The 26622-nt window shown below is 38.6% G+C and overlaps 6 non-coding genes across 6 annotated transcripts; 3 read left to right on the top strand and 3 right to left on the bottom strand.

The window, feature by feature from the left end:
• Positions 1–5504: 5504 nt before the first annotated feature.
• trnak-uuu (transfer RNA lysine (anticodon UUU)) lies at positions 5505–5577 on the bottom strand. The gene has a single exon. It is a non-coding gene; the product is annotated as a tRNA-Lys (tRNA).
• Positions 5578–6076: 499 nt separating this feature from the next.
• On the top strand, positions 6077–6159 carry trnal-cag (transfer RNA leucine (anticodon CAG)). The gene has a single exon. It is a non-coding gene; the product is annotated as a tRNA-Leu (tRNA).
• A 2024-nt stretch (positions 6160–8183) lies between these two features.
• On the top strand, positions 8184–8265 carry trnal-aag (transfer RNA leucine (anticodon AAG)). Its single transcript has one exon. It is a non-coding gene; the product is annotated as a tRNA-Leu (tRNA).
• Positions 8266–17777: 9512 nt separating this feature from the next.
• trnaa-agc (transfer RNA alanine (anticodon AGC)) lies at positions 17778–17850 on the bottom strand. Its single transcript has one exon. It is a non-coding gene; the product is annotated as a tRNA-Ala (tRNA).
• A 1524-nt stretch (positions 17851–19374) lies between these two features.
• trnaa-agc (transfer RNA alanine (anticodon AGC)) lies at positions 19375–19447 on the top strand. Its single transcript has one exon. It is a non-coding gene; the product is annotated as a tRNA-Ala (tRNA).
• A 6654-nt stretch (positions 19448–26101) lies between these two features.
• Positions 26102–26184, bottom strand: trnal-cag (transfer RNA leucine (anticodon CAG)). Its single transcript has one exon. It is a non-coding gene; the product is annotated as a tRNA-Leu (tRNA).
• Positions 26185–26622: the final 438 nt, after the last annotated feature.

Here is a 26622-nt window from a genome sequence, read left to right on the forward strand (position 1 = left end):
TCAATCAGCAGTCTTCCCCATGATTGTGTAGCCTACAGAACTGGACTGAGAGACCATTTAAAGGCCTTTGCAGATGTTTTGAGTTAATTAGCTGATTAGAGTGTGGCACCAGGTGTCGTCAATATTGTACCTTGTCACAATATTCTAATTTTCTGAGATACTGAATTTGGGGTTTTCATTAGTTGTCAAGTCAAGTCAAGTCAACTTTATTTATATAGCGCTTTTTACAATAGACATTGTCTCAAAGCAACTTTACAAAATCCAGGACCAACAGATACAAAAACCCCTGTTGAGCAAGCCGAGGGCGACTGTGGCAAGGAAAAACTCCCTGAAAATTACAGGAAGAAACCTTGAGAGGAACCAGACTCAGCAGGGCCCATCCTTCATGGGTGGCTTGGAGGATACTTTAAATAAATACACGATTTACACAAATCATACAAACACAGAATTAAATGATCTAAAAGTCATAACTGGTAATAAATAGATAAATAAACAATTAAATAATAATAGAGTTGTTATCCACTCTAGTCTTCAATAAAGTCTGTAGTGATTTCTTGTCGTTGCAATTACTCCAGACCAGTCACAGCTGACAGGAGCAGCATCGTTGTCCCGGCAGTCTCGACTTCAATCCTTAACCTCGGCGGGTAAACAGGTTTTCCATCAGGTTTCCATAGTTAATAATGCACAATGCTAGTTGACAAACAGTTTTACAGAGAGTTTTAGACTCCGGCAGCCCTAATTATTACAGCATAACTAAAAGGGAGAGCAAGCAGGTAACAAGGTCATGAAGGCTTTCACAGGACATCAGCGCCCATCTCCCCACCGTCACCAAACCTGAGTGATCGGACAGGAGAGGCAGAACGACAGCAACCCAACATCCCTGATCACCACAAGTTTCTATGACCAAGAACCCCCAAGCTCTGCGCCTTTGTCTATACTAATCAAAAGCCTGAGAAAATAAATATGTTTTCAGTCTAGACTTAAACATTGAGACTGTGTCCGAATCCCGAATAGAGGCAGGAAGATTATTCCAGAGTTGTGGAGCTTTGTAGGAAAACGCTCTTCCACCAGCCGTGATCTTTTTAATTTTAGGAACTATAAGTAACCCTGCATCTTGTGAACGAAGTGGACGCGCTGGGCTGTAGTGATTAATAAGTTCACTCAGATACTGTGGAGCCAGACCATGTAGCGCTTTATAAGTTAGTAAAAGTATTTTGTAATCAATGCGAAATTTAACTGGCAGCCAGTGTAGAGATGATAGAACAGGAGTAATATGGTCAAATTTTTTAGTTCTAGTTAGCACTCGAGCTGCTGCATTTTGAACTAACTGGAGTTTGTTTAAGGATCTACCAGAGCATCCAGTTAGAAGAGCATTACAATAATCTAACCGAGAAGTTATAAACGCATGGATCAGTTTTTCGGCGTCATTAACAGATAGTATATTTCTTATTTTAGAAATGTTACGCAAATGATAGAAAGCAACTCTAGTAATATTATTAACGTGTGTATCAAATGAGAGATCTGAATCTATTGTGACACCTAAGTTTTTTACATCTGGGCTGGGAGTAACAGAGAACGTGTTTAAGTTTAGCACCAGGTTAGACAATTTGTCTCTTGCAGCTTTAGAGCCAACAAGTAAAACCTCTGTTTTATCTGAATTAAGTAAAAGAAAATTACACGACATCCAGTTTTTTATGTCGTTTACACAATCTTCTATCTTACTGATTGTGTCAGTATCATTTGGTTTGGCTGATATATACAGCTGTGTGTCATCTGCATAGCAGTGAAAGTTTATGCCATGTTTATGAATAATTTCACCTAGTGGAAGCATATAGAGTGTAAATAATAGCGGTCCCAGTACCGACCCCTGTGGAACACCATACTTTACTTTTGTAGTTTCCGAGCATTTATTATTTACATAAACGAATTGAGAGCGGTCAGTCAGATATGATTTAAACCAAGAGAGTGCGAGTCCTTTAACACCTACTGTATTTTCTAGCCTCTCCAGTAAAATGTTATGATCGACCGTATCAAACGCTGCGCTAAGATCTAATAGAACAAGAAAAGAGACACATCCATTATCAGAAGACATTAACAACTCGTTAACTACTCTAATTAATGCGGTTTCGGTACTATGGTTGGGTCTAAATCCTGATTGAAATTTTTCATGAATACAATTTTCATTCAAATAAGAACATAGCTGTTTGGAAACGACTTTTTCTAATATCTTTGAGACAAAAGGAAGGTTTGAAATTGGCCTATAATTAGCTAGTACATGTGGATCAAGATTAGGTTTTTTAATCAGGGGTTTAATAACAGCACTTTTAAACAATTTAGGTACATATCCAAGGCTAAGGGATGCATTGATTAATGTAAGCAGGGGCTCTACAATAGCTGGGAGTAAATCTTTAAGTAAACGAGTTGGAACAGGATCGAGTATACACGATGATGACTTCGATGATTTAATCAACACAGTTAGTTCATTTTGGGAGATTGGATTAAAGGAATTTAGTTGGATTAACTCGTTACTATTATCACCACTGTTATCACCAATGCTGCTCGGAGTGAGTCCATACTTAACATTGGCAAGTGACACACTCTGACTCTGAAGTCGTATTTTTTCTATCTTGTCATTAAAGAATTTTAAAAAATCATGGCTGGTACAGTCAGGCGGTATATTAGATTCAGTTTCATTAACGTTTTTAGTTAATTTGGACACTGTCTCAAAAAGGAATCTGGGATTGTTTTTATTTTTCTCTATTAGGGATGAATAATATAAAGATTTAGCTTTTATAAGTGCATGTTTATACTCAGTTAGAGCATCTTTCCAAGCAATCTTATACACTTCTAGTGTAGTGTGACGCCACTTGCGTTCAAATTTTCGTGCTGCTTGTTTAAGTGCGCATGTGTGGTCATTGTACCAAGGAGCAAGTTTTTTCTCCCTAATCAGTTTAGTTTTAAGTGGGGCTACGTTATCTAAGGTTGTGCGCAGTACGGTCTCTAGGTTTTGAGTTGCCTGATCTAGTTCTTTAGGTTCTGATGCTGATATATTTGGTAATTCTGGTAGGCAGTTTATGAACGCTGCTGCAGTTGCAGATGTAATAGTGCGCTTATATTTAAAACGATTTGGTTGCTGTATATTATTGGACAGGGACACTTCATAAATTAGTAGAGAGTGATCAGAGATTAAGTCATTCTGTGGTATAATTTCCAGGTTGTCTATGTTTATACCATAAGTAAGTATTAAATCTAAGGTATGTTTACAGCGGTGAGTGGGTCCTGTTACATTTTGGGTGATGCCTAAGGATTCTAAAATAGAGTCAAACGCAATTTTGAGTGGATTACACTTATCCTCATAATGAATATTAAAGTCACCAACAATTAAAGCTTTCTTAGTTGATAAAACTAATTTAGAAAGAAAATCGGCAAATTCGTTAAGAAATTCTGAGTAAGGACCAGGGGGTCGATAAACAGTAACCAGTTTAAACATACTATTTTTATCAGATGAACATTTATTGGTTATGTCAGAGATAAGAACTTCAAACGAGTTTGTTATGGGAGATGATTTTACAGTAAGACCTATGTCTTTATCATAAATTGCGGCTATTCCTCCACCACGACCGCTAAGACGTGGCTTATGTTCATAACTGTAACCCGGAGGAGATGCTTCATTTAAACCTAGATACTCATCAGGTCTAGCCCAGGTCTCGGTTAAACACAGGGCACTAAGACAATTATCTGTAATTATTTCATTTGCAATTACTGTTTTGCATGCAAGTGACCTGATGTTTAGAAGTCCTAACTTTAGTTTAACTTTACTAGGGTTTTCATGATGCTCATTTAGATTAATTTTAATTAAGTTATTATGACATACTTTTTGATTTTGTTTTGGCTTACACCTGCCACGGTAAACAGACACAGTCTCAATGGTTTGTGACCTAAGGATTCCGGGTGACGTCCGATGGCGACTCGCAGACAGTCGGTTAGGCCTGTTAGTCTGCTGCCTGGTCTTGGCTCTGGATAGTCATTTAACACTATCTGCCGCTACACTAACGCGGTGGTAAAGCCTGTCACCTATGCTGCAAGAAATGCGAGCAGCACCCTCCCACGTGGGGTGGACACCATCCCGCTTCAAAAGACCAGGCCTTCCCTCAAAGGTGGACCAGTTATCTACAAAATCAATGCAGTTTTCTGAGCACCATTTAGACATCCAGCGGTTCAGCGACAACAACCTGCTGTAGGTTTCGCCACTGGGTCGAATCGGTAAGGGGCCAGAGCACACTACTGCCTCAGACATCGACCTAGCTAACTCACACACCTCTTTAACATTACTCTTAGTAACCTCAGACTGCCGTAAACGAACATCATTAGTGCCGACGTGGATAACAATCTTCGAAAATCTACGATTAGCATTAGCCAGCACTTTTAGATTTGCTCTGATGTCAGGCGCCCTGGCCCCCGGAATACAAGTGACTATGGTTGCTGGTGTCTCTATGGGGGTTGCAATACGCACGTGTCGGAGCTGAGAATCTCCTATAACCAGAGCACTTACATTAACAGGCTGCTCAGCGGGTGGCTCACTGAGTGGGGAAAACCTGTTGGACACGTGCAACTGAGATGGTCGGTGCTTTTCCCTACGACTATGTCGCCGAGACGTCACCCAGTCGCCCCGCTGTGAGGGCTCTAATGCCGGAGTCTGGGGTTCTACACCTGAACTGCTGCCATTCGGGACTGCTACAGCTGAATCTAAGCACTCACTAGTAGTAGTCTGTTCTAAAGCCCGAATGCGCCCTTCTAACACTGAGATCTTCTCCGTCAGACTAACAACTAATCTACACTTATCACATGTAAAGTTATCACTAAACACGGAGAAGGAATAACTGAACATATTACACTCGGAACATGGATATAATGCTCCTGCTGGGGCCATAGTAGCAAAGAAATGTACTTAGCTTTACAAGATGAGTTGGAGATGATGTTAATGTTGGATTCACCGGCGCTTCTGCTGGTAGTCACAGAAGAACGGCTTTAATTCCGGATGAAACAGGCGATGATGAGCTGGAATACAAAAACCACCAACCAAACAACACAAACACGCTTCGTTCGGACAAAAGCGACTGTAATTCTAAAGGAGAACGGTGTTATGCGCTGGTGTACTAAACAAATAAACGCGCTTCCTACGAACAGAAACGGTTATAACTCCCCACAAAACAGAGGTGTTTTAAGAGCTGAAATACAGAACACAACCAAACACAAACGCGCTTCGTGCGGACCGAAAACGGTTTTAATTCTGGATAATTAGTTGTCAGTTATAATCATCAACATTAAAAGAAATAAACATTTGAAATATATCAGTCTGTGTGTAATGAATGAATATAATATACAAGTTTCACTTTTTGAACGGAATTACTGAAATAAATCAACTTTTTCATGTTATTCTAATTTTATGACCAGCACCAGTAGTACGGGACATTACCGCTTACCCAACACAGTAAGAAATAACTCGCCCAAACAGGGACTTGAACCCTGGACCCTCAGATTAAAAGTCTGATGCTCTACCGACTGAGCTATCCGGGCTGTAAAGAGCCAGGCTGTCTCTCAATGTGCATTTATATGTGGCAAGAGAAAAAAAATCCATAAAAATCAAATTGAGTTAGCAAAGAACCTTAAATTATATTAAAGAGTTCTTCAAGTATAAACAGTTCTACCAAGAACACAAAAAGAACCCTTTCAAAAAACATTATTTGGTCAGTTGGAGATCTCATATGATTGGATTGATATATGGTTTACAGCCTAGTGACAAAGTGTACAGTGCAGCAAATGGGTTACAGTCAGTAAATTTACCATACATAATAATGTGAAAAGATTAAGCAGTTTGTACAATCAGTTCGCCCGTGTGGGGCGAGGGTGATGGCGATGGTACCCAAGCTAGTCAGGATGAGGTCTAAAACGCTGAGTTCAGGTCACGGTGTCCCACTGAAGCTTGGGTTAGAATCCCACTTCTGACTGCTAGTGCTTCATACAAATGGCCATGTGGGGGTGTTGTTGGTAATTGGCTTGAGGACCTTGCAAGCGTGTCAGGATGGCCGAGTGGTCTAAGGCGCTGCGTTCAGGTCGCTGTCTCCCCTGGAGGCGTGGGTTCGAACCCCACTTCTGACATCTCAAGCTTTATACAAATTTACATCTTTAGAGTCAACAGCCATCAGGGAATACAGTTTTCATCAAAGGGTGTACATGGTCTGCAACAATGCTGAGGTAGGTGGTACGTGTCAAAGTAACATCCACATGGATGCCAGGACCCAGGCTTTTGATCTCTAAAAATGTGACAAATTTTCACTGATTAGTCAATATGGCCCACAAGATATCAGCAGAGATCCAGTAAAATATCAGTAATTACATGAAAAAGAAAAGGTAAGTTTAAAGTAATATCACAATCTTCAAAATGGGAACAAAGACACAAATGCACATGAGGTAGTAAAGTTACATATAATCACAACCCCCTTCCCCTAACCACCACCACCACAAGTCCAACAAAATCAAAGAGAAAATGCACTTCATAAAAGACCTCACATTGTTCGTTCTAAATGCTAAGATCAACGTTTAAGTTAAGTGAGTCTATGATCGTTTAAAAGCAACGCATAATATAAACAAGAGTACGTGAGTTTAAACACGTTGCACCCTCACTTTATAATGCAGCATCAACACTCTGTTAGTACATTCTTTGTAGGGGTAATTAGCTCAAATGGTAGCGCGCTCGCTTAGCATGCGAGAGGTAGTGGGATTGATGCCCACATTTTCCAGTGCAGATGCATTATGATTATTTAATGGTAACACGTAATATGAAACTCGTTGCGGCATTGCTTAACGAAACGCAGCATCAAAAATTAGATCAGGATTTAAGTGAGTCTTTAAAGCATCATAAAATATGTGGGTATTAATATCTAAAACTCAGCACATTATTAGGCTACACATAAATATAGATTTAAACGGTCCTCTATTTACTACAGTCTGTTTGTTCAACTCTGTCTGTTCAACTCCACCCCTAGTTGAACAGCTGGGCGTTAACCCGTACAAATTTTTCATCATTCTAAATAAACCATGTAGTACGGGACATTACCGCTTACCTAATGCAGAAACAACTCGCCCGAACAGGGACTTGAACCCTGGACCTTCAGATTAAAAGTCTGATGCTCTACAAGAATGTGACATAAATTACAAACTTTAACATACGTTGTTCAATTAATATAAAAAGGTTTTTTGCCAAAAGTATTTACTCATCTGCCTTCACATGCATGTGAACTTGAGTGACTCCCATTCTTAATCCAAAGGGTTTAATATGATGTCTGCCCACCCTTTGCAGCTATAACAGCTATAACTCTTCTGAGAAAGCGTTCCACAAAAACCGGGTTTGAGTTCTTAGGAAATAATCCAGTAAGTTAAAAACCCAGCAAGAAGGCTGTACCTAATACACTCATACCAGAGAAAACACACCCTAACATGCTAGTGCTGTTACAATGCTAAGAATGGTTCAACCAAAATCATTATTTGGTCAGTTGGAGTGCTCATATGGGGCTCTCTTTCTATTGATATATGATGTGGTGTCAACGGTACCCATGGGCGGATCTACCGGGGTGGCATAGGGTGGCACATGCCACCCTAAAAGAAAGCCTTGCCACCCCTGCTGCCACAGTCTGTTTAAAACAACTAGTTGGTGTGGAGAACATGTTACACATGTCAAGTCAACTTTATTTATATAGCGCTTTTTACAATAGACATTGTCACATGCAGTGCGCAATTATTTCAAGCTTATCAAGTACATGCAATTTTACATAGAAATATCTCACAAAGTACAAATTCTTCATCATTCTAAACTAAGCATGTAGTACGGGACATTACCGCTTACCTAATGCAGTAAGAAGCAACTCGCCCGAACAGGGACTTGAACCCTGGACCCTCAGATTAAAAGTCTGATGCTCTACCGATTGAGATATCTGGGCTCCTACCGTCTCTTTGACTTTCATTTAAAAACCAGTCTGAAGAAGAAAGTTCATCACCAACTCATGATGTTTACCAGTTTGGTGTAGATTGTGCTCCATCACAAGTGTGGCGATTTGACTTCTATTGGAAAATGCAGGTAGAAATTGCATACATAGTTGCTTGTTTCAATCTACCCCTTAACCAGTGGTAGCGTGGCCGAGCGGTCTAAGGCGCTGGATTAAGGCTCCAGTCTCTTCGGGGGCGTGGGTTCGAATCCCACCGCTGCCAACTCATGCTTTTCAACGCAGGCTCCATGTTTACCCACCCAATGCAACGTATACTCAATCACAATCCCAAGTATGGCACACGCGATTGGCCCTTTTCGACCCACAACCTTTCTTAACTTTTTTTTTTATGTAACATCAAACAGTTCGACCGCACTGTGCACACAAACCTTAACTTGGTGTACCTTTGTATCGTTGCTGTTATCTCTAGCATCACTCCGACTACATGCAACTATGATATAATAGGAAGCATAATGAAAAAAAAAAATTTTACTCACCCAATAACTGTGTTTATACCTAAAATGGAACGCAGACACTGTGAAAACAGCATACGTTCTAAAGCCAATGAGCTTTTAAACAAGCTCAAACACACCGATGCACCACAGAGTCTTAAATTAAGCATACAGCACGATGGTTTAGCAGAAGAAATGTTGTAAGAAAGGAAGCCCTTAAATACTGACCGTCTTGTTGCTCTGCTTGCAAGCTTACTGTAACAAAAGAACGGTTGTGTATCTGATGGGTTAAGATTAGTCGCTACTCCAACAGTTCTTCGCTGTGGCTGGTTAAATGCTGGAAATTACCGCTTACCTAATGCAGTAAGAAGCAACTCACCCGAACAGGGACTTGAACCCTGGATACTCAGATTAAAAGTCTGATGCTCTACCGACTGAGCTATCCAGGATCTGCAACCTGCTTTAATCCCCACAAGCATGTGACTTAAATTACAAACTTTAACATATGTTGTCCTGTAGAACTTCAATTAATATAAAATGTTTTTATTTCTGTTTCGGCTCTCTTGAAGGTGATTATATAAAGTTTTAGGTGAAGTATGTTGCTGCTTACACACACAAAAAAAACATCTCTGGAGGAGAATTTTGAAGGTAGATTACAAACAGATTCCTTTCTTTCACCTTTTTCCCTTTTTCCTGTATCAATTGCACGATTGTTTTCCAGTCCTTAAATGTTATGTGCATTTATATGTGGCAAGAGAAAAAAATCCCTAAAAATCTAATTCAGTTAGCAAAGAACCTTGAATTACACTAAAGAGTTCTTCAAGTAGAAACAGTTCTAGCAAGAACACAAAAAACCCTTAAGACTTCTTAGTCTTATTTTTTTATTATTTCAAATGCCATTAATAATTTATAATCACTGATTTGTGAGATATCAGCAGTAATAGATCATGTTTAACTGGTTTAATATTGTTTAAGCGCTGATTATCGGCTGTTTTTCGTGAGTATGTTGGGCGGTTTTCCATGCATTTTGGCGGACTTTTAAATGTGCAATCTGGCAACCCTGGCTGAAGCGTTCATTCATATTTTGGAGCGATGTATGTGTGTATGCTAGAATATAAATAACATCTTTTACAAACTGCTGTCTATTTACATTGACATTTTCTCTTCTGTCTAAACATTTTTGGAATTGGGTTTGTAAAAGTAAGCGATATTGTGGATAATATATTTAATGAGCTAAACTAACTGAGAGAAGCGCTAACGGTGGTGGAAGAGTCTAAAAGGGTTTGGAACATAGTCGTATCATCATAGCAGTACAACACAGTTTTGTCCGTAGCATCCGAAAATATCCAGACGCTAATATACAAAAAGACCCGTTTATTTTAATAAACTTACCTTAAACTTGTTGATAAAGTATGACCATAAAATCTAAACAAACACAGTATCCGCTGCTGCAGTCTCTACACAAACTTTTCTGCACTGAAATCGCAAGGACACATTTTATGGATATTACGGTAATGCACTGAGAACTCGTCCTACAGTCATGCAAGCACATACAACAGTGTGTGAGTTTACACTAATCAGCCATAACATTAAAACCACCTCCTTGTTTCTACACTCACTGTCTATTTTATCAGCTCCACTTACCATATAAAAGCACTTTGTAGTTCTACAATTACTGACTCTAGACTGCTCACTCTGTTCTTCAATGGTCAGGACCCCCACAGAACCACCACAGAGCAGGTATTATTTAGATGGTGGATGATTCTCAGCACTGAGAATCAAGGCAGTGGTTCATTATTCCTGGTTCAATCGATTAAGACTCCCATGAAGTCACCCAAATGTCAAAGCATCCCCACACAATCAAACTTCCACCACCTGGTGGTAAGATGGATGTTCTTATTGTTTCTTATTATGAAATACATTCATTCATTCACTGCCTGTTTTATCCTGGTAATGATCACTGTGAGTCTTTTTTTCAAAAAAACTTCAAAAAGTAAATAAAAAAGATAACAATAATATCATTTCAGTTATATCAATAGCAGCGATCAAACTAAAAAATAAAACTCTGATGCATTTTAATATTGTAGCATTATAAGTTCATGCGTTTCTGTCAAAACAAAACAAAAAAGGTATGTAAATAAAACTGTTTAAGAGTAAATAGGGCGTTAATGACATTGTAACACTGACAGACTGGCCTAAAGATTAATGCTGCAACGAATTTCGCCTTAATTTTATCATTTTAGATTCCGAGTTGCTGCCAAATGATCATAATGTTTCTGCACTGGAGAATGCGGGCATCAATCCCACTACCTCTCGCATGCTAAGCGAGCGCTCTACAATTTGAGTTAATTCCCCTTACGAAGACCCCACCTTTACTAATGTACTAACAGAGCGTTGATGCTGCATTATAAAGTCAGGGTGCAAGTGTTTAAGCTCAGACTCAGCTTTATAGTCATTCTATTATATAATACAATATTAACTGTATTAATATTATTCAATCTTGTGGACGATTGAATAGCCTACAACAAGCACAAACCGGGTTTGAGTTCGTAACAAATAATCCAGCCAGTTAAAAAGCCAACAAGAAGGCTGTACCTAATACACTCATACCAGAGAAAACACACCCTAACACGCTAGTGCCGTTACAGTGCTAAGAATGGTCCACCCAAAAACATTATTTGGTCAGTTGGAGATCTCATATGGGGCTCCCTTTCAATTGATATATGATTTACAGCCTAGTGACAAAGTGTACAGTGCAGCAGATGGGTTACAGATTAAGGAGTTTGTACAAATCTTAGTCCGTGTGCGGTGAGGGTGGTATTAATCATACCCTGGCCAGTCAGGATGGTCGAGCGGTCTAAGGCGCTGCGTTCAGGTCGCGGTCTCCCCTGGAGGTGTGGGTTCGAATCCCACTTCTGACAGCACATACTTGATACAAATTTATGTCATTAACCCTCTACCTAGTGCTGGACAATAATTCGATATATATCGCGATAGAAAATGTTTCAATAACGGTGATATGATTTTTAAACAAATTCGATCGATATGCATTACGTCAGCGCGCTTTGCCGGTGTTACTTTTTTGCGGAAGCATTTCTGCTCGCAGGTGTTCCCACAGGGACGCAATTCAACAGCGCACCTCAAGTGAGTAGTTCTCCATCAAAACAGTGCAGTTACACACTCAACATAAATGTCAACCACCAACACAATTACAGAAGAAGTAGTACTACTGAGTACTAATACTACTGAGTACCAATACCAGTTATTACTACTACTTCTTATTAGTTGTGCCGCGCTATGAATAAAGGCACCAACGGGATATTCGCGTTCCACTGTTGACAGATTGGGCTGTTTTCCTCCTAATTGGGCGAGGTTTTTTTTCCAAAAACTATTTAATAGCATTTAAATAACACTTCTATTGAAAAGAGAATATGCAGTTTTAAGAAGCTCCAGCGTTGTAGAAGGCTATTAAAAGTAAAGTTAATTTTCAATGCTGATTTGGCTTAATAGTGTTGGTCAGAATGTATATTCTTGAAAGAAAATTAAAATTTGTTTTCCATGCATTCACACTGGCCTGTTCTGGGGTTCAAATGAGTCTCATCAGTACACACAAGTTTGCAATCAAATGATCAAGTATTGCAAATGAATATCTTTGAAATTCTGTTAAGGTTATAGGCTATATTTTGGTTTTTCACAGGGAATATGAGAAAAAATAAAAAGCTTATTATGCTAGGCTTAATGTAATTCTGCATGGTACTCACTGCCTGTATAGGTAAACGAGTGAGTGACCAAAACACTACTAGATCAACAGCTACTAGCCACATACAAAAATAAGGTATCAGACAGTTTCTGTGCCACCCCTGTGTGAGCAATGGTCCAGTCTGGCCACCCCTATGGAAATTGTCTGGCTTTGCCACTGTCCACAGTTGAAAAAGAAGCAGACGAAATAGCTGATAAGAGATGAAGGACTAATTCAGTGGTGTATTCAGCTTGTATTTCTTACCAGAAACCAGAAAAGAGGTTTGCAGGTACAGCCATCCAATTTTGGTGTTCTTGGCAGTTTTTCTGACATTTCTGTTATTCATATCGATATCGGAATTATATCGTATCTACCGAAATTAGGAGTTATATTGTGATATAAATTTTAGCCATATCGTCCAGCCCTACCTCTACCATACATAATAATGTGCAAAGATATAACGGTTCATACAAATCTTAGTCCTAGTTAGTCTTAGTTTTCTATTACAAAAACTATCCTTTACCCTTTGTAAATTTTAATGGATTAACAGAGTGTTGATGCTGCATTAAGTAGGAGTGCAACGTGTTTAATCTCACATACTCTTTTCTATATTATGTGGTGCTTTTATACCATCACAGACTCAGTTTATTTAAAACGTTCATCCCAGCTTTTAGGACGAACTGAAAAAAATAATAACTGTCTTTGTACCACTGACAGACTGACTTAAAAAATGATTTGAGTGAAAATAGAGCATAAATGTCATTGTAACATTGTAAATTTTGATGCTGCGTTTCAGTGAGCATTGACGCAACAAGTTTCATATTACGTGATGCCTTAAATGATCATAATGTTTCTGCACTGGAGAATGCGGTCCTCGATACCGCTACCTCTCACATGCTTAGCTCTACCATTTCAGCTAATTCCCCCTACTATGAACCTCCTTTACCCTTTGCAAATTGTAATGTACTGACAGAGCAGAGCGTTAATTAAGCAATAGAACACTCGAGGTCGTGTGTTATCGCGAATAACATCACGGCTGTGATTTGGTCGCTGGCACGAGCCGAAGGCACACGACCTCGAGTGTTCTATTGCTTTTATACAACAGTTTTTACAAAATAAAGAAAGAAAATAAATCAAAGAAGCCCTGAATTTCATATTAATTATGCTTTAATATTGACAATACCTTCCGCCAAAAAGTAGTTCCACAGCAAATGAGTTGCTATGCAACGGTAAACATTCCCTACCAGTACAGTAGGCAAAAAAAAAAAGGCATATAGTTTAACATTACAAAGTTACGCTAGTTTGGAATAAAAATAATAATCGAATATAAATAAGGGAAGTGTGCAGATTAACATATATAAATAACGCAATAACTTTTCATTCTTAATTAATTTTATTTTTAGCTTTTTCTCATTTTCCTTTCATCTTCGCTTATTCGCTATAACACCCTCCCTCTCGTGTTCTGTTGCTTAATTAAAATATAGAATTTATTTATTTGAGTTATTGTGTTATTTGTATATGTTAATCTGCACACTTCCGTTCATTGTGCAGTTAGAAAAAAAAGGCTGCTCTGTAGGATGTGCATCGGCATCAAACAGTCCGGCTGGCTCGGTTACCTTATGCCTTTTTTTTCGCTTCGCTGGTGGCCTCTGTACTGTGTTTTCTGGGTCATGTTCTGCACTGAGGACTGCACTCCACCTTTTTCTGTCAGCTAGTGTGGGTCTCCAATAGCTTTTTAACGAGCCCTCAGACCTGTAATTAGTTAATCTATTTAGAGTTCTAAAATACATATGCTAGTTTAAGGTCATTTGATAACTGGACATGCACATTTCTTTTATTTCTTCTTACCGGTGTCCAGTAACAGACATAATCTCCTTTGACTCCAGACCGGCATCGGACAATCTCTGAACTGCTGTGGCTCGCAAGCAGTGGTTGGTGTACATGCGGCTCGTACCAGCCTCTCTGCATATCCGTGGAAGCATAGTTGCAGGCTGATTCACTCCCAGAGGACTGGCGATGTACCACACTGCATCTGCTGCACACGCTGACTTTTTGGGATGTAAATAAAAGGCTGGCGCATTCATGCATTTTGCTCAGATATTTTTCTAATGTTGCAACTGGGCATAGGCTGTCTACGGGTTTGGCAAACATGAATCCCCTATAGTTTTCACGGTCTCGCTCCATAACGTCTTTGTGGTTTTTTGTTTCTTCATTAAATGACAGCGTGCAGTATTTTGTGCCGATTTCATCTGTTTTGATAACAATTGACTCTTTTGTAAGTGATCTGTTGCCCTCCTTACCTCGCCGCCCAAAATGAAGTTGGATATCGAACCAAACTTTGTTCAGGAGTCCTCTTGGATGGTTGGGATTACATGCGTTAGATTCCCTGATCATTTTCTCATCTGCGGGTGAAATCGATGGATGATGGGTCGTTTTATCTCTGCCTGCGCGTCTGATTGTTTTAATTGTTCCGAAGAAGACGTTGTTTGCAGGCTTAAAAGGGTCATTCTTTAAACACCAGGAACGACTAAGTGGAGGTTCGTTAAGGGACCTGTTGAGCCCCGTGCGCAGTCCGAGATAACTGCTGATACTATAGGGCTCACCTTTTGCGGCACGGATAGAGCCATAGAAGTGTCGAAGTATTAAGTTCAGCTCAGCCTTTTCAATTGTCGCCAAATTAACCTGAATGTAATTTTGTAACAGCCAGTCTGTAAAGCACTTAGTAGCCCATCTTGTTTGCCGAATTGTATTGTTTGTTTCTCGTCAATTCCAGCGTAATCAGCTGTTCTTCTGTCACTGCAGCCGACCTAACAGCGTTTACCGAAACAGAATTTGATGTGCGTTTGCTTTCACACTCTTCTTCAGAGTCTGACCAAACAGGCTTCAGGTCGAATGTAATCTGAAAGTCATCCATTGTATCAATTTCTGGATGCGCACTAATGAGCACTAATAGATGAGTATCTAATAGACTATCATAATAGTATGAGCACTAATAGACCTACAAAACAACCGGTGGCTTGTGTGCGTGAAGCTTGTCGTTATGGCAACGCGTGAGCGGAGTAATACGGTTATTGTGTGAAAAGCCCGTGCTGTTATCACGAATATCAGCACAGTTAGAACGCTTCTCAACCAATCAGATTGTAAGGTCGGAACTACCTGTTGTATAATCAAGCAATAGAACACGAGAGGGAGTGTGTTATCGCGAATAACATCACGGCTGTGATTCGGTCGCAGCCGTGATGTTATTCGCGATAACACATGACCTCAAATGTTCTATTGCTTTTATACAACAGTTTTTACAAAATAAAGAAAGAAAATAAATCAAAGAAGCCCTGAATTTCATAATAAATATGCTTTAATATTGACAATACCTTCCGCCAAAAAGTAGTTCCACAACGAATATAAAGTTTAACACTACGATCGGGAAAAAGGTCTGTGTCGCCTGCGTGCGCGTTTGTGTGCATGAAGCTTGTCGTTACTGGCAACGCGTCAGCGGAGTAATACAGTTGTGGTGTGAAAAGGCTGTGCTGTTATCACGAATATCAGCACGGTTAGAACGCTTCTCAACCAATCAGATTGTAAGGTCGGAACTAACTGTGGTATAAAGTAAAACGATGTCTGTTTCTATCACAGTTTCATCGCATGCTGACCTCTAGAATACAACTGATGTATGTAGCACTAAGAAGTGTTTCTTAAGGGTTTTTTTGTGTTCTTGGTAGAACTGTTTCTACTTGAAGAACCCTTTAGTAGAATTCAAGGTTCTTTGCTAACTCAATTTGATTTTTATGGATTTTTTTTTCTCTTGCCACATATAAATGCACATAACATTTTAATGACTGGAAAACAATCGTGCAAAATTCTCCTCCAGAGATGTTTTTCTTTGTGTGTAAACAGCAACAGCCTTCACCTTTAAAGCACCTTTAAAAACCCCTTTAGCCTTTTGTAAATTGTAATGTACTATCAGAGCGTTGATGCTGCATTATAAAGTGAGAGTGCAACATGTTTAAGCTCACATACTCTTTTCTGTATTATACCTTGCTTTTAAACCATCACAGACTCTATTTATCGCAGCCTTTCGGACGATCTAAACCCAATCAAAACTGTCTTTGTTCCACTTATAGACTGACTTAAGGGTTGATGCTGCATTTTAAAGGGAATGTCGTGAGTTTCAGCTGTTCATCTTCTATGAAGCAGTTTCACCAGAAGAAAAACCATTAAAAAGTCACGTACCGCTACTTTAACAAAAAGTCGTTTCAGATAAAACTCCGAGACATTTCAAAATTGGAGAATTATAAGTTATTGTGTGTTTGTGTAGCCCAATTAAAATTTGGGCATAACTAATATTTTGTTTATGTTAATTTATAACCAGTGTTCTGGTTGTTTTATGCTGTTTAAAGTAAAGTGTATGTATAGCCCTCCCTTGATTTATTTTTAAGCCAATCAGCATGAACTGTCACAGGTCGGGAAAAGAGCGAGAGAAAGTGGGTGGAAAAGAAGAAAAAAGTGTCATGTAAGCGGGTAAAACACCTGTTTAGGATTTATCTCTCTTGATGCATTAAGACAAACGGACAGTGAGTCTTATATTAACATCTTGCAGTCGATTAGTGACATTGTTTATGCTGTATCAGCCGTGAACTTCGTCTCTTGAGTTTACGCGCATGGACATTGAAGGCAGTACGCTTCCTCAGCAGCTGTGATGATTACAGTGGATTAAAAGCATCGGATAAACTCTGATTGTTTCATCCAAGATCAAAAGGAAAAAGACTGGTGGATTTTTTCTGTTTCATCCATGTAAACAAAGAACGTGGACAGCTCCACCACAACCGACCAAATATACTTCATGATCTGTGCTGATTGGGACTATTAGGTTGGATCAGGCCTGCAACGGTAATTTTGGGTACCCTTTTTTTAGTTAGTTATTTACCTAACTTAGGAGAGATTGATAATGTTTTGAATATTACTGATGGTAATTTGAGTGAATCTGTATTATAACATTTTTGTAAAATATATTGGGGTTTGAAATGCATATTAATGATTGTGTAAATGAGTAAATAGTTAATTTGTTTAAGTATTATTAACGTATACAAGTTTGGTATGTGAGTCAGGGATAATGTTAATACAGCTACTGTAAATGGTGTTAGTAAATGGTGTTTTTTTTGTGCAAGGTTAGTACCACATATATATAGGGTAATTGAAGTAGTTTTTTCAGTTTAAATAAGAGTGGAGCTTAAATATAAAATAATCGTAAGTACTGATAAGTAATGGCCCTTTTAAATCCTTACATTACCACAAAGAAAGAGATTTCTTAAACAAATAAAAGAAGTCAGGGAGCGCTTTCCAAATACAGCCAGGGGTGCTAGGGGGCGCTATATTTGTCAATTTAAACAAGTCAAAAAAGGTCTTTAAACCAAACGATTTGAGTAAAAATAGAGCATAACTGTCACTGTAGAACTTACAGACTGACCTAATGTTTGATGCAGCGTTTCAGTGGGCAACGACTTTCATATTATGTGTTGCCTTTAAATGATCATAATGTTTCGGCATTGGAGAATGTGGGCATCGATCCCACTACCTCTCGCATGCTAAGCGAGCGCTCTACCATTTGAGCTAATTCCCCTTACACAAAATCTTCTTTTAGGATTTGTAAATTGTAATGTACTAACAGAGCGTTGATGCTGCATTATAAAGTGAGGGTGCAACATGTTTAAGCTCACGTACTCTTTTCTATATTATGCGTTGTTTTTAAACCATCACAGACTCAGTTTATTTAAAACCTTGATCTTAGCCTTTAGGACGAACAATGTGAGGTCTTTTATGAAGTGCATTTTTTCTTTGATTTTGTTGGACCTGTAGGAGATTGTCCTGTTCTTGTTGCAGCTCTGCTGGAGGGTTATTTTCTTGGTGTTTGTGGTGGTGGTGGTGGTGGTGGGGTCTTTGTTCCCATTTTGGTTTATTTAGTATATGATGTACTTTACATCCATTTAAATAATGTGAACATTTCCATTTTTGTCGTAAAATACTGCTGTAACAATGTAAATGGACGCTGAATAAACATACTTAAATGGATATTTAAGTATTTAAGTACATATTTAAATGGATGTAAAGTACATCATATACTAAATAAACCAAAATGGGAACAAAGACCCCACCACCACAAACACCAAAAAAATAACCCTCCAGCAGAGCTGCAACAATAAACAGAACAAGATCAGGATGAATACATGATTCAGTTTCTCAGAGATCAAAAGCCTGGGTCCTGGCATCCATGTGGATGTTACTTTGACACGTACCACCTACCTCAGCATTGTTGCAGACCATGTGCATCCTTTGATGAAAACTGTATTCCCTGATGGTTGTGTCCTCTAAAGAAGTAGATTTGTTTAAATCATGAGCTGTCAGAAGTGGGATTCGAACCCATAAACTGCTTAACCTTTTCACATTATTATGTATTGTAAATGTACTGACTGTAACCCATCTGCTGCACTGTACACTTTGTCACTAGGCTGTAAACCAAAAATCAATAGAAAGGGAGCCCCATATGAGATCTCCAACTGACCAAATAATGATTTTGGGTGGACCATTCTTAGCACTGTAACAGCACTAGCATGTTAGGGTGTTTTCTCTAGTCTGAGTGTATTAGGTACAGCCTTCTTGTTGGGTTTTTAACTGACTGGATTATTTATTAAGATTAATAATTATTCATTAAGAACTCAAACCCTGTTTGTGCTGGTTGTAGGCTATTCAATTGTCCACTAGATGACATAATATGGATACAGTTAGAAAGTAAAACGATGTCTGTTTCGAGCAAAGTTTCATCGCATGCTGACCTGTGTGGAATACAACTGATGTATGTAGCACTAAGAAGTGTTTCTTAAGGGTTCTTTTAGGTGTTCTTGGTAGAACTGTTTCTACTTGAAGAACCCTTTAGTATAATTCAAGGTTCTTTGCTAACTCAATTTGATTTTTATGGATTTTTTTATTTTGCCACATATAAATGCACATAACATTTTAATGAAAAGCAACGCATAATATAGAAAAGAGTACGTGAGCTTAAACATGTTGCACTCTCACTTTATAATGCAGCATTAACACTCTGTTAGTACATTACAATTTACAAAGGGTAAAGGAAAGTTTTGTGTAAGGGGAATTAGCTCAAATGGTAGAGCGCTCGCTTAGCATGCGAGAGGTAGTGGGATCGATGCCCACATTCTCCAGTACACAAACATTATGATCATTTTGCAATCTGAAAAGATGAAATTAGGGTAAAATTCGTTGCAGCATCAACCATAAGGCTAGTCTGTCCGTGTTACAATGTCAGTAACGGCCTGTTTACGCTCAAACAGTTTTGTATACATACCTTTTTTGTTTTGTTTTGACAGAAACGCATAAACTTATAATTTTTTATAATGTTTTATTATTTCATACTGTTACAATTGATACATTATAAAGTATTGTACATATTTAAGTTCGGTGGCATAATTGGCTTGCTTTTAAAAACGACTACAGTGCGCCATCTACAGGCCATTCTTGGTACGTCTTGTTAAAACGTAGCCAATGTAAAACTGGTGCCCACACTTCTGTGGCTTGGGATCTACTATTTCAGTCAACAGGTCATCGGGATCTACTTTTTAAAAAAGGTTGGCCTCATCATTTTTCAAGAATGCTTTAAAGCTTTTTTAAATGCGCTTCATTTGCCTGTATTGATATTCAGCATTACAGGGCAAGCGTGGGTCCAGTGTCACGAACACTGGGCTCGAGACAAAAATACACCCTGGACAGGGCGCGTCAAACCATCGCAAAGCATCACACACTAATTTATCCACTCACTCACACATACAGGTGCAATTTAGAGCAGCAATTACACCTACTGGCACGTTTTCATACCCGGAGGAAAGCCACGCATACATGGTGAGTATACACCGATCAGCCATAACATTAAAACCACCTCCTTGTTTCTACACTCACTGTCCATTTTATCAGCTCCACCATATAGAAGCACTTTGTAGTTCTACAATTACTGACTGTAATCCACCTGTTTCTCTACATGCTTTTTTATCCCCCTTTTATGCTGTTCTTCAATGGTCAGGACTCTCCCAGGACCACTACAGAGCAGGTATTATTTGGGTGGTGGGTCATTCTCAACACTGCAGTAACATATGTGTATATTAGCTTCTGGATATTTTCGGATGCTACGGACAAAACTGTGTTGTACTGCTATGATGATACGACTATGTTCCAAACCCTTTTAGACTCTTCCACCACCGTTAGCGCTTCTCTCGGTTAGTTTAGCTCTTTACATATATTATCTACTGTATCCCTTATCTTTACAAACCCAATTCCAAAAATGTTTAGACAGAAGGGAAAATGTCAATGTAAATAGACAGCAGTTTGTAAAAGATGTTATTTATATTCTAGCATACAAACATACATCGCTCCAAAATATGAATGAACGCTTCAGTCAGGGTTGCCAGATTGCGCATTTAAAAGCCCGCCAAAATGCATGGAAAACCGCCCAAAATACTCACGAAAAACAGCCGATAATCAGCGCTTAAACAATATTAAACCAGTTAAACATGATCTACTACTGCTGATATCTCACAAATCAGTGATTATAAGTTATTAATGGCATTTGAAATAATAAAAAACTAAGACTAACTAGTACTAAGATTTGTACTAACTGTTATATCTTTTCACATTATTATGTATGGTAGAAAGGTAAAGATGTAAATTTGTATAAAGTATGAGCTGTCAGAAGTGGGATTCGAACCCACGCCTCCAGGGGAGACTGCGACCTGAACGCAGCGCCTTTCGGCCATCCTGACTGGCCAGTGTATGATTAATACCGCTCTCACCCCACATGGACTAAGATTTGTACTAACTCCTTAATCTGTAACCTGTTTGCTGCACTGTGCACTTTGTCACTAGGCTGTAAATCATATATCAATAGAAAGGGAGCCCCATATGAGCACTCCAACTGACCAAATAATGTTTTTTGGGTGGACCATTCTTAGCACTGTAACGGCACTAGCGTGTTAGGGTGTGTTTTCTCTGGTATTAGGTAAAGCCTTCTTGTTGGCTTTTTAACTGACTGGATTATTTGTTACGAACTCAAACCCGGTTTGTGCTTGTTGTAGGCTATTCAATCGTCCACAAGATTGAATAATATGAATACAGTTAATATTGTATTATATAATAAAATGACTATAAAGCTGAGTCTGAGCTTAAACACTTGCACCCTGACTTTATAATGCAGCATCAACGCTCTGTTAGTACATTAGTAAAGGTAGAGTCTTCGTAAGGGGAATTAACTCAAATTGTAGAGCGCTCGCTTAGCATGCGAGAGGTAGTGGGATCGATGCCCGCATTCTCCAGTGCAGAAACATTATGATCATTTGGCAGCAACTCGGAATCTGAAATGATAAAATTATGGTGAAATTCGTTGCAGCATTAATCTTTAGGCCAGTCTGTCAGTGTTACAATGTCATTAACGCCCTATTTACTCTTAAACAGTTTTATTTACATACCGTTTTGTTTTGACAGAAACGCATGAACTTATAATGCTACAATATTAAAATGCACCAGAGTTTTATTTCTTAGTTTGATCGCTGCTATTGATATAACTGAAATGATATTATTGTTATCTTTTTTATTTACTTTTTGAATTTTTTTTTTTATATAAAAAGACTCACAGTGATCATTACCAGAATAAAACAGGCAGTGAATGAATGAATGTATTCCATAATAAGAAACAATAAGAACATCCATCATACCACCAGGTGGTGGAAGTGTGATTGTGTGGGGATGCTTTGACATTTGGATGACTTCATGGGAGTCTTAATCGATTGAACCAGGAATAATGAACCACTGCCTTGATTCTCAGTGCTGAGAATCATCCACTATCTAAATAATACCTGCTCTGTGGTGGTTCTGTGGTGGTCCTGAACATTGAAGAACAGAGTGAGCAGTCTAGAGTCAGTAATTGTAGAACTACAAAGTTCTTCTATATGGTGAGTGGAGCTGATAAAATAGACAGTGAGTGTAGAAACAAGGAGGTGGTTTTAATGTTATGGTTGATTAGTGTAAACTCACACACTGTTGTATGTGCTTGCATGACTGTAGGACGAGTTCTCAGTGCATTACCGTAATATCCATAAAATGTGTCCTTGCGATTTCAGTGCAGAAAAGTTTGTGTAGAGACTGCAGCAGCGGATACTGTGTTTATTATGAAATTGTGGTCATACTTTTTTTTAACAAGGTAAGTTTATTAAAATAAACGTTTTTTTGTATATTAGCTTCTGGATATTTTCGGATACTACGGACAAAACTGTGTTGTACTGCTATGATGATACGACTTTGTTCCAAACCCTTTTAGACTCTTCCACCACCGTTAGCGCTTCTCTCAGTTAGTTCAGCTCATTAAATATATTATCCACAGTATCGCTTACTTTTACAAACCCAATTTTAAGGTTTAGACAGAAGAGAAAATGTCAATGTAAATAGACAGCAGTTTGTAAAAGATGTTATTTATATTCTAGCATACAAACATACATCGCTCCAAAATATGAATGAACGCTTCAGCCAGGGTTGCCAGATTGCGCATTTGAAATTCCGCCCAAATACATGGAAAACCGCCCAACATACTCACGAAAAACAGCCGATAATCAGCGCTTAAACAATATTAAACCAGTTAAACATGATCTACTACTGCTGATATCTCACAAATCAGTGATTATAAATTATGAATGGCATTTGAAATAATAAAAAACTAAGACTAAGAAGTCTTAAGAAGTGTTTCTTTAGGGTTTTTTGTGTTTTTTGCTAGAACTGTTTCTACTTGAAGAACTCTTTAGTATAATTCAAGGTTCTTTGCTAACTCAATTTGATTTTTAGGGATTTTTTTATTTTGCCACATATAAATGCACATAACATAAAATTTTCCTCCTGAGATGTTTTTCTTTGTGTGTGTAAGCAGCAACATACTTCACCTAAAACTTTATATAATCGCCTTCAAGAGAGCCAAAACAGAAATAAAAAACATTTTATATTAATTGAAGATCTACAGGACAACGTATGTTAAAGTTTGTAATTTAAGTCACATCCTTGTGAGGATCAAAGCAGGCTGCAGAGCCTGAATAGCTCAGTCGGTAGAGCATCAGACTTTTAATCTGAGGGTCCAGGGATCAATGTGAGTATGTGAGCTTAAACACGATGAACCCCCACTTTATAATGCAGCTTCAATGATCTGTTAGTACATTACAATTTACAAAGGGTAAAGGAGAGTTCTTTATAAGGGGAATTAGCTCAAATGGTAGAGTGCTCGCTTCGCGTGCGAGAGGTATCGATGCCCGCATTCTCCAATGCAGAAACCTTATGATCATTTAAAGGCATCACGTAATATAAGACTCGTTTCGTCATTGCTCACTGAAACGCTGCGTCAAAAATGAGGTCAGTTTTCGCTCTGTTTTCATTACCAGTCTCCTCAGTAGGTGGAGGCGACTTTGGCCCTTTCTATATAGGGCATCCGAGTTGCTAGACCAGTCAAGTTTGTTATTGAGGTGAACACCCAAGTATTTGTACTCCTTCACCATCTAGATAGAGATAGAGAAGATAGAGATAGAGAAGATGTGATAGAGAATGATGCAAGTGAAGGAAGTGAAAGCAGAGAAGGTTCTGAGAAAAGTGAAAGGGATGAAGAGAGGTCAGAAAGTAGTCAGGGCAGCGCCAAGGAGTGTATGCCAGAGGATCCAGCACTATGGACAAAGAAGTTGACTAATGAAGAGAGAGACACAATAGTACACAGATTGGCAAGCAAAGCAAAAACAAATAAAGTTACAGCAAAAGACAAGGAAGGAAAACCATTTCCTAACTACCTTCAATTTGCAAAGTATCAAAAGAGATTGGCTAATCTATAGTGAAAGTGCAGAGGCTCTGTACTGCATCCCATGCCTTCTGTTTTCTCACGAGCTGAAAAAGCCATCTAAAAGTTGGTTTCGCACTTTGTTGCATTTCAGTGTTTAGCACTTTGTTGAAGTCTGTTTTCTTTTTGCCCTCTTTTAATGAGAAATGACTAGTGAGTCAAGTTTTGTTTATCTTTTTTTATAAATAAAGACTTTTTTTTCTTAATGTGGAAATCTGAAATGGCATTTTTATTTTATGTAATAAATAGGCTACTTGATAAAAAGCTGTTCTCTTCAGTTATAGCTTTTAATCATTCTGCAAATAAAACAGAATGTGAAGTCTTGTGTGATGAGGCTATTTTAGATGAATGTGTGGTTAGATGACTAGACTGATAGATAACTGGTAGTACTGGTAGCCCTTGTTGTTGGATAGCATTGTTAACTGCTCAGCTTTGTGAACCTCTTGCTTATAGGGGGGGGGGGGGGGGGGGGTTCTATGGGCACTGCTTGTGCACAGGGCCCAGAATTTGGTGCTACACCCCTGGTCCAGGGTTCAAGTCCCTGTTCGGGCGAGTTGTTTATCACTGCATTAGGTAAGCGGTAATGTCCCGTACTAAATGGTTTAATTAGAAAGTTGAAGAATTTGTACTTTGGGAGATATTATTAAGTGAAATATCATGTACTTCATAAGCTTGAAATAATAGCACACTGTATGTGTAACATGTTCTCCACACCAACTAGTTGTACGCCCAGCTGTTTCAAACTGACTGTAGTAAATAGAGGACAGTTTAAATCTATATTTATGTGATTTTGGGTGTATATTTATGTGCAGCCTAATAATGCACTGAGTTTTACATATTAATACCCACATATTTTATGTTGCCTTAAAGACTCACTTAAATCCTGATCTAATTTTTGATGCTGCGTTTCATTAAGCAATGCCGCAACAAGTTTCATATTACCCTTAAATGATCGTAATGTTTCTGGAGAATGCAGGCATCGATCCCACTACCTCTCACATGCTAAGCGAGCGCTCTACCATTTGAGCTACCTCACCTTACAAAGGACCCACCAAACTGTATAATGTACTAACCGAGTGTTGATGCTGCATTATAAAGTGAGGGTGCAACGTGTTTAAACTCACGTACTCTTGTTTATATTATGCGTTGCTTTTAAACGTTCATAGACTCACTTTATTTAAACGTTGATCTTAGCCTTTAGGACGAACAATGTGAGGTCTTTTATGAAGTGCATTTTCTTTTTGATTTTGTTGGACTTGTGGTGGTGGTGGTTAGGGGAAGGGGGTTGTGATTATATGTAACTTTACTACCTTATGTGCATTTGCGTCTTTGTTCCCATTTTGAAGGTTGTGATATTACTTTAAGCTTAACTTTTCTTTTTCATGTAATTACTGATATTTTACTGGATCTCTGCTGATATCTTGTGGACCATATTGACTAATCAGTGAAAATGAATGTTTCCTTGTATAATAAAACCATTATGTTTATTTAACTTTAATTAGCTTTAATTAGTAAAGAGTTAATAAGATAGTGATGGTGAAACTAAAAACCTGTTATTACCATCACTAAGTGTCTTTACCATCACAACAAGTTATGTGCTGGTAATGACATGTTGAGGTAATGACAGTTTTTACTTAGGGAAAAAAGTAAACAGCTAGTATACAATGTACTTTACATACATTTAAATAATGTGAACATTTCAATTGTAAAATACTGCTGTAACAATGTAAATAGATGCTGAATAAACATACTTTATGATCAGTATAAATACATGATTAAATTTCTCACATTTTCAGTGATCAAAAGCCTGGGTCCTGGCATCCATGTGGATGTTACTTTGACACATACCACCTACCTCAGCATTGTTGCAGACCATGTACACCCTTTCATGAAAACTGTATTCCCTGATGGCTGTGTCCTCTAAAGAAGTAGATTTGTATAAAGCATGAGCTGTCAGAAGTGGGATTCGAACCCACGCCTCCAGGGGAGACTGCGACCTGAACGCAGCGCCTTAGACCGCTCGGCCATCCTGACCTGAATGTGCATTACTAAAGCCAATTTTCCTCAATACCCCCACATGGCCAAATATTTGTACGAACTGCTGAATCTTTTCACATTATTATGTATGTTAGAGGGTTAAAGACATAAGTTTGTATAAAGCATTAGCAGTCAGAAGTGGGATTTAAACCCACGCCTCAATGAGAGACTGTGACCTGAATGCATCACGTTAGACCGCATCCTGACTAGCTTGGGTACCATCGACACCACCCTCGCCCCACACAGACTAATATTTGTACGAACTTTGGATGCCAGGACCCAGGCTTTTGATCACTGAAAATGTGAGAAACTGAATCATGTATTCATCCTGATCTTGCTCTGTTTATTGTTGCAGCTCTGCTGGAGGGTTATTTTGTTGGTGTTTGTGGTGGTGGTGGTGGGGTCTTTGTTCCCATTTTGGTTTATTTAGTATAT

Source organism: Trichomycterus rosablanca, chromosome 10 (genome assembly GCF_030014385.1).
Source record: "Trichomycterus rosablanca isolate fTriRos1 chromosome 10, fTriRos1.hap1, whole genome shotgun sequence".
Taxonomy (NCBI): Eukaryota; Metazoa; Chordata; class Actinopteri; order Siluriformes; family Trichomycteridae; genus Trichomycterus; species Trichomycterus rosablanca.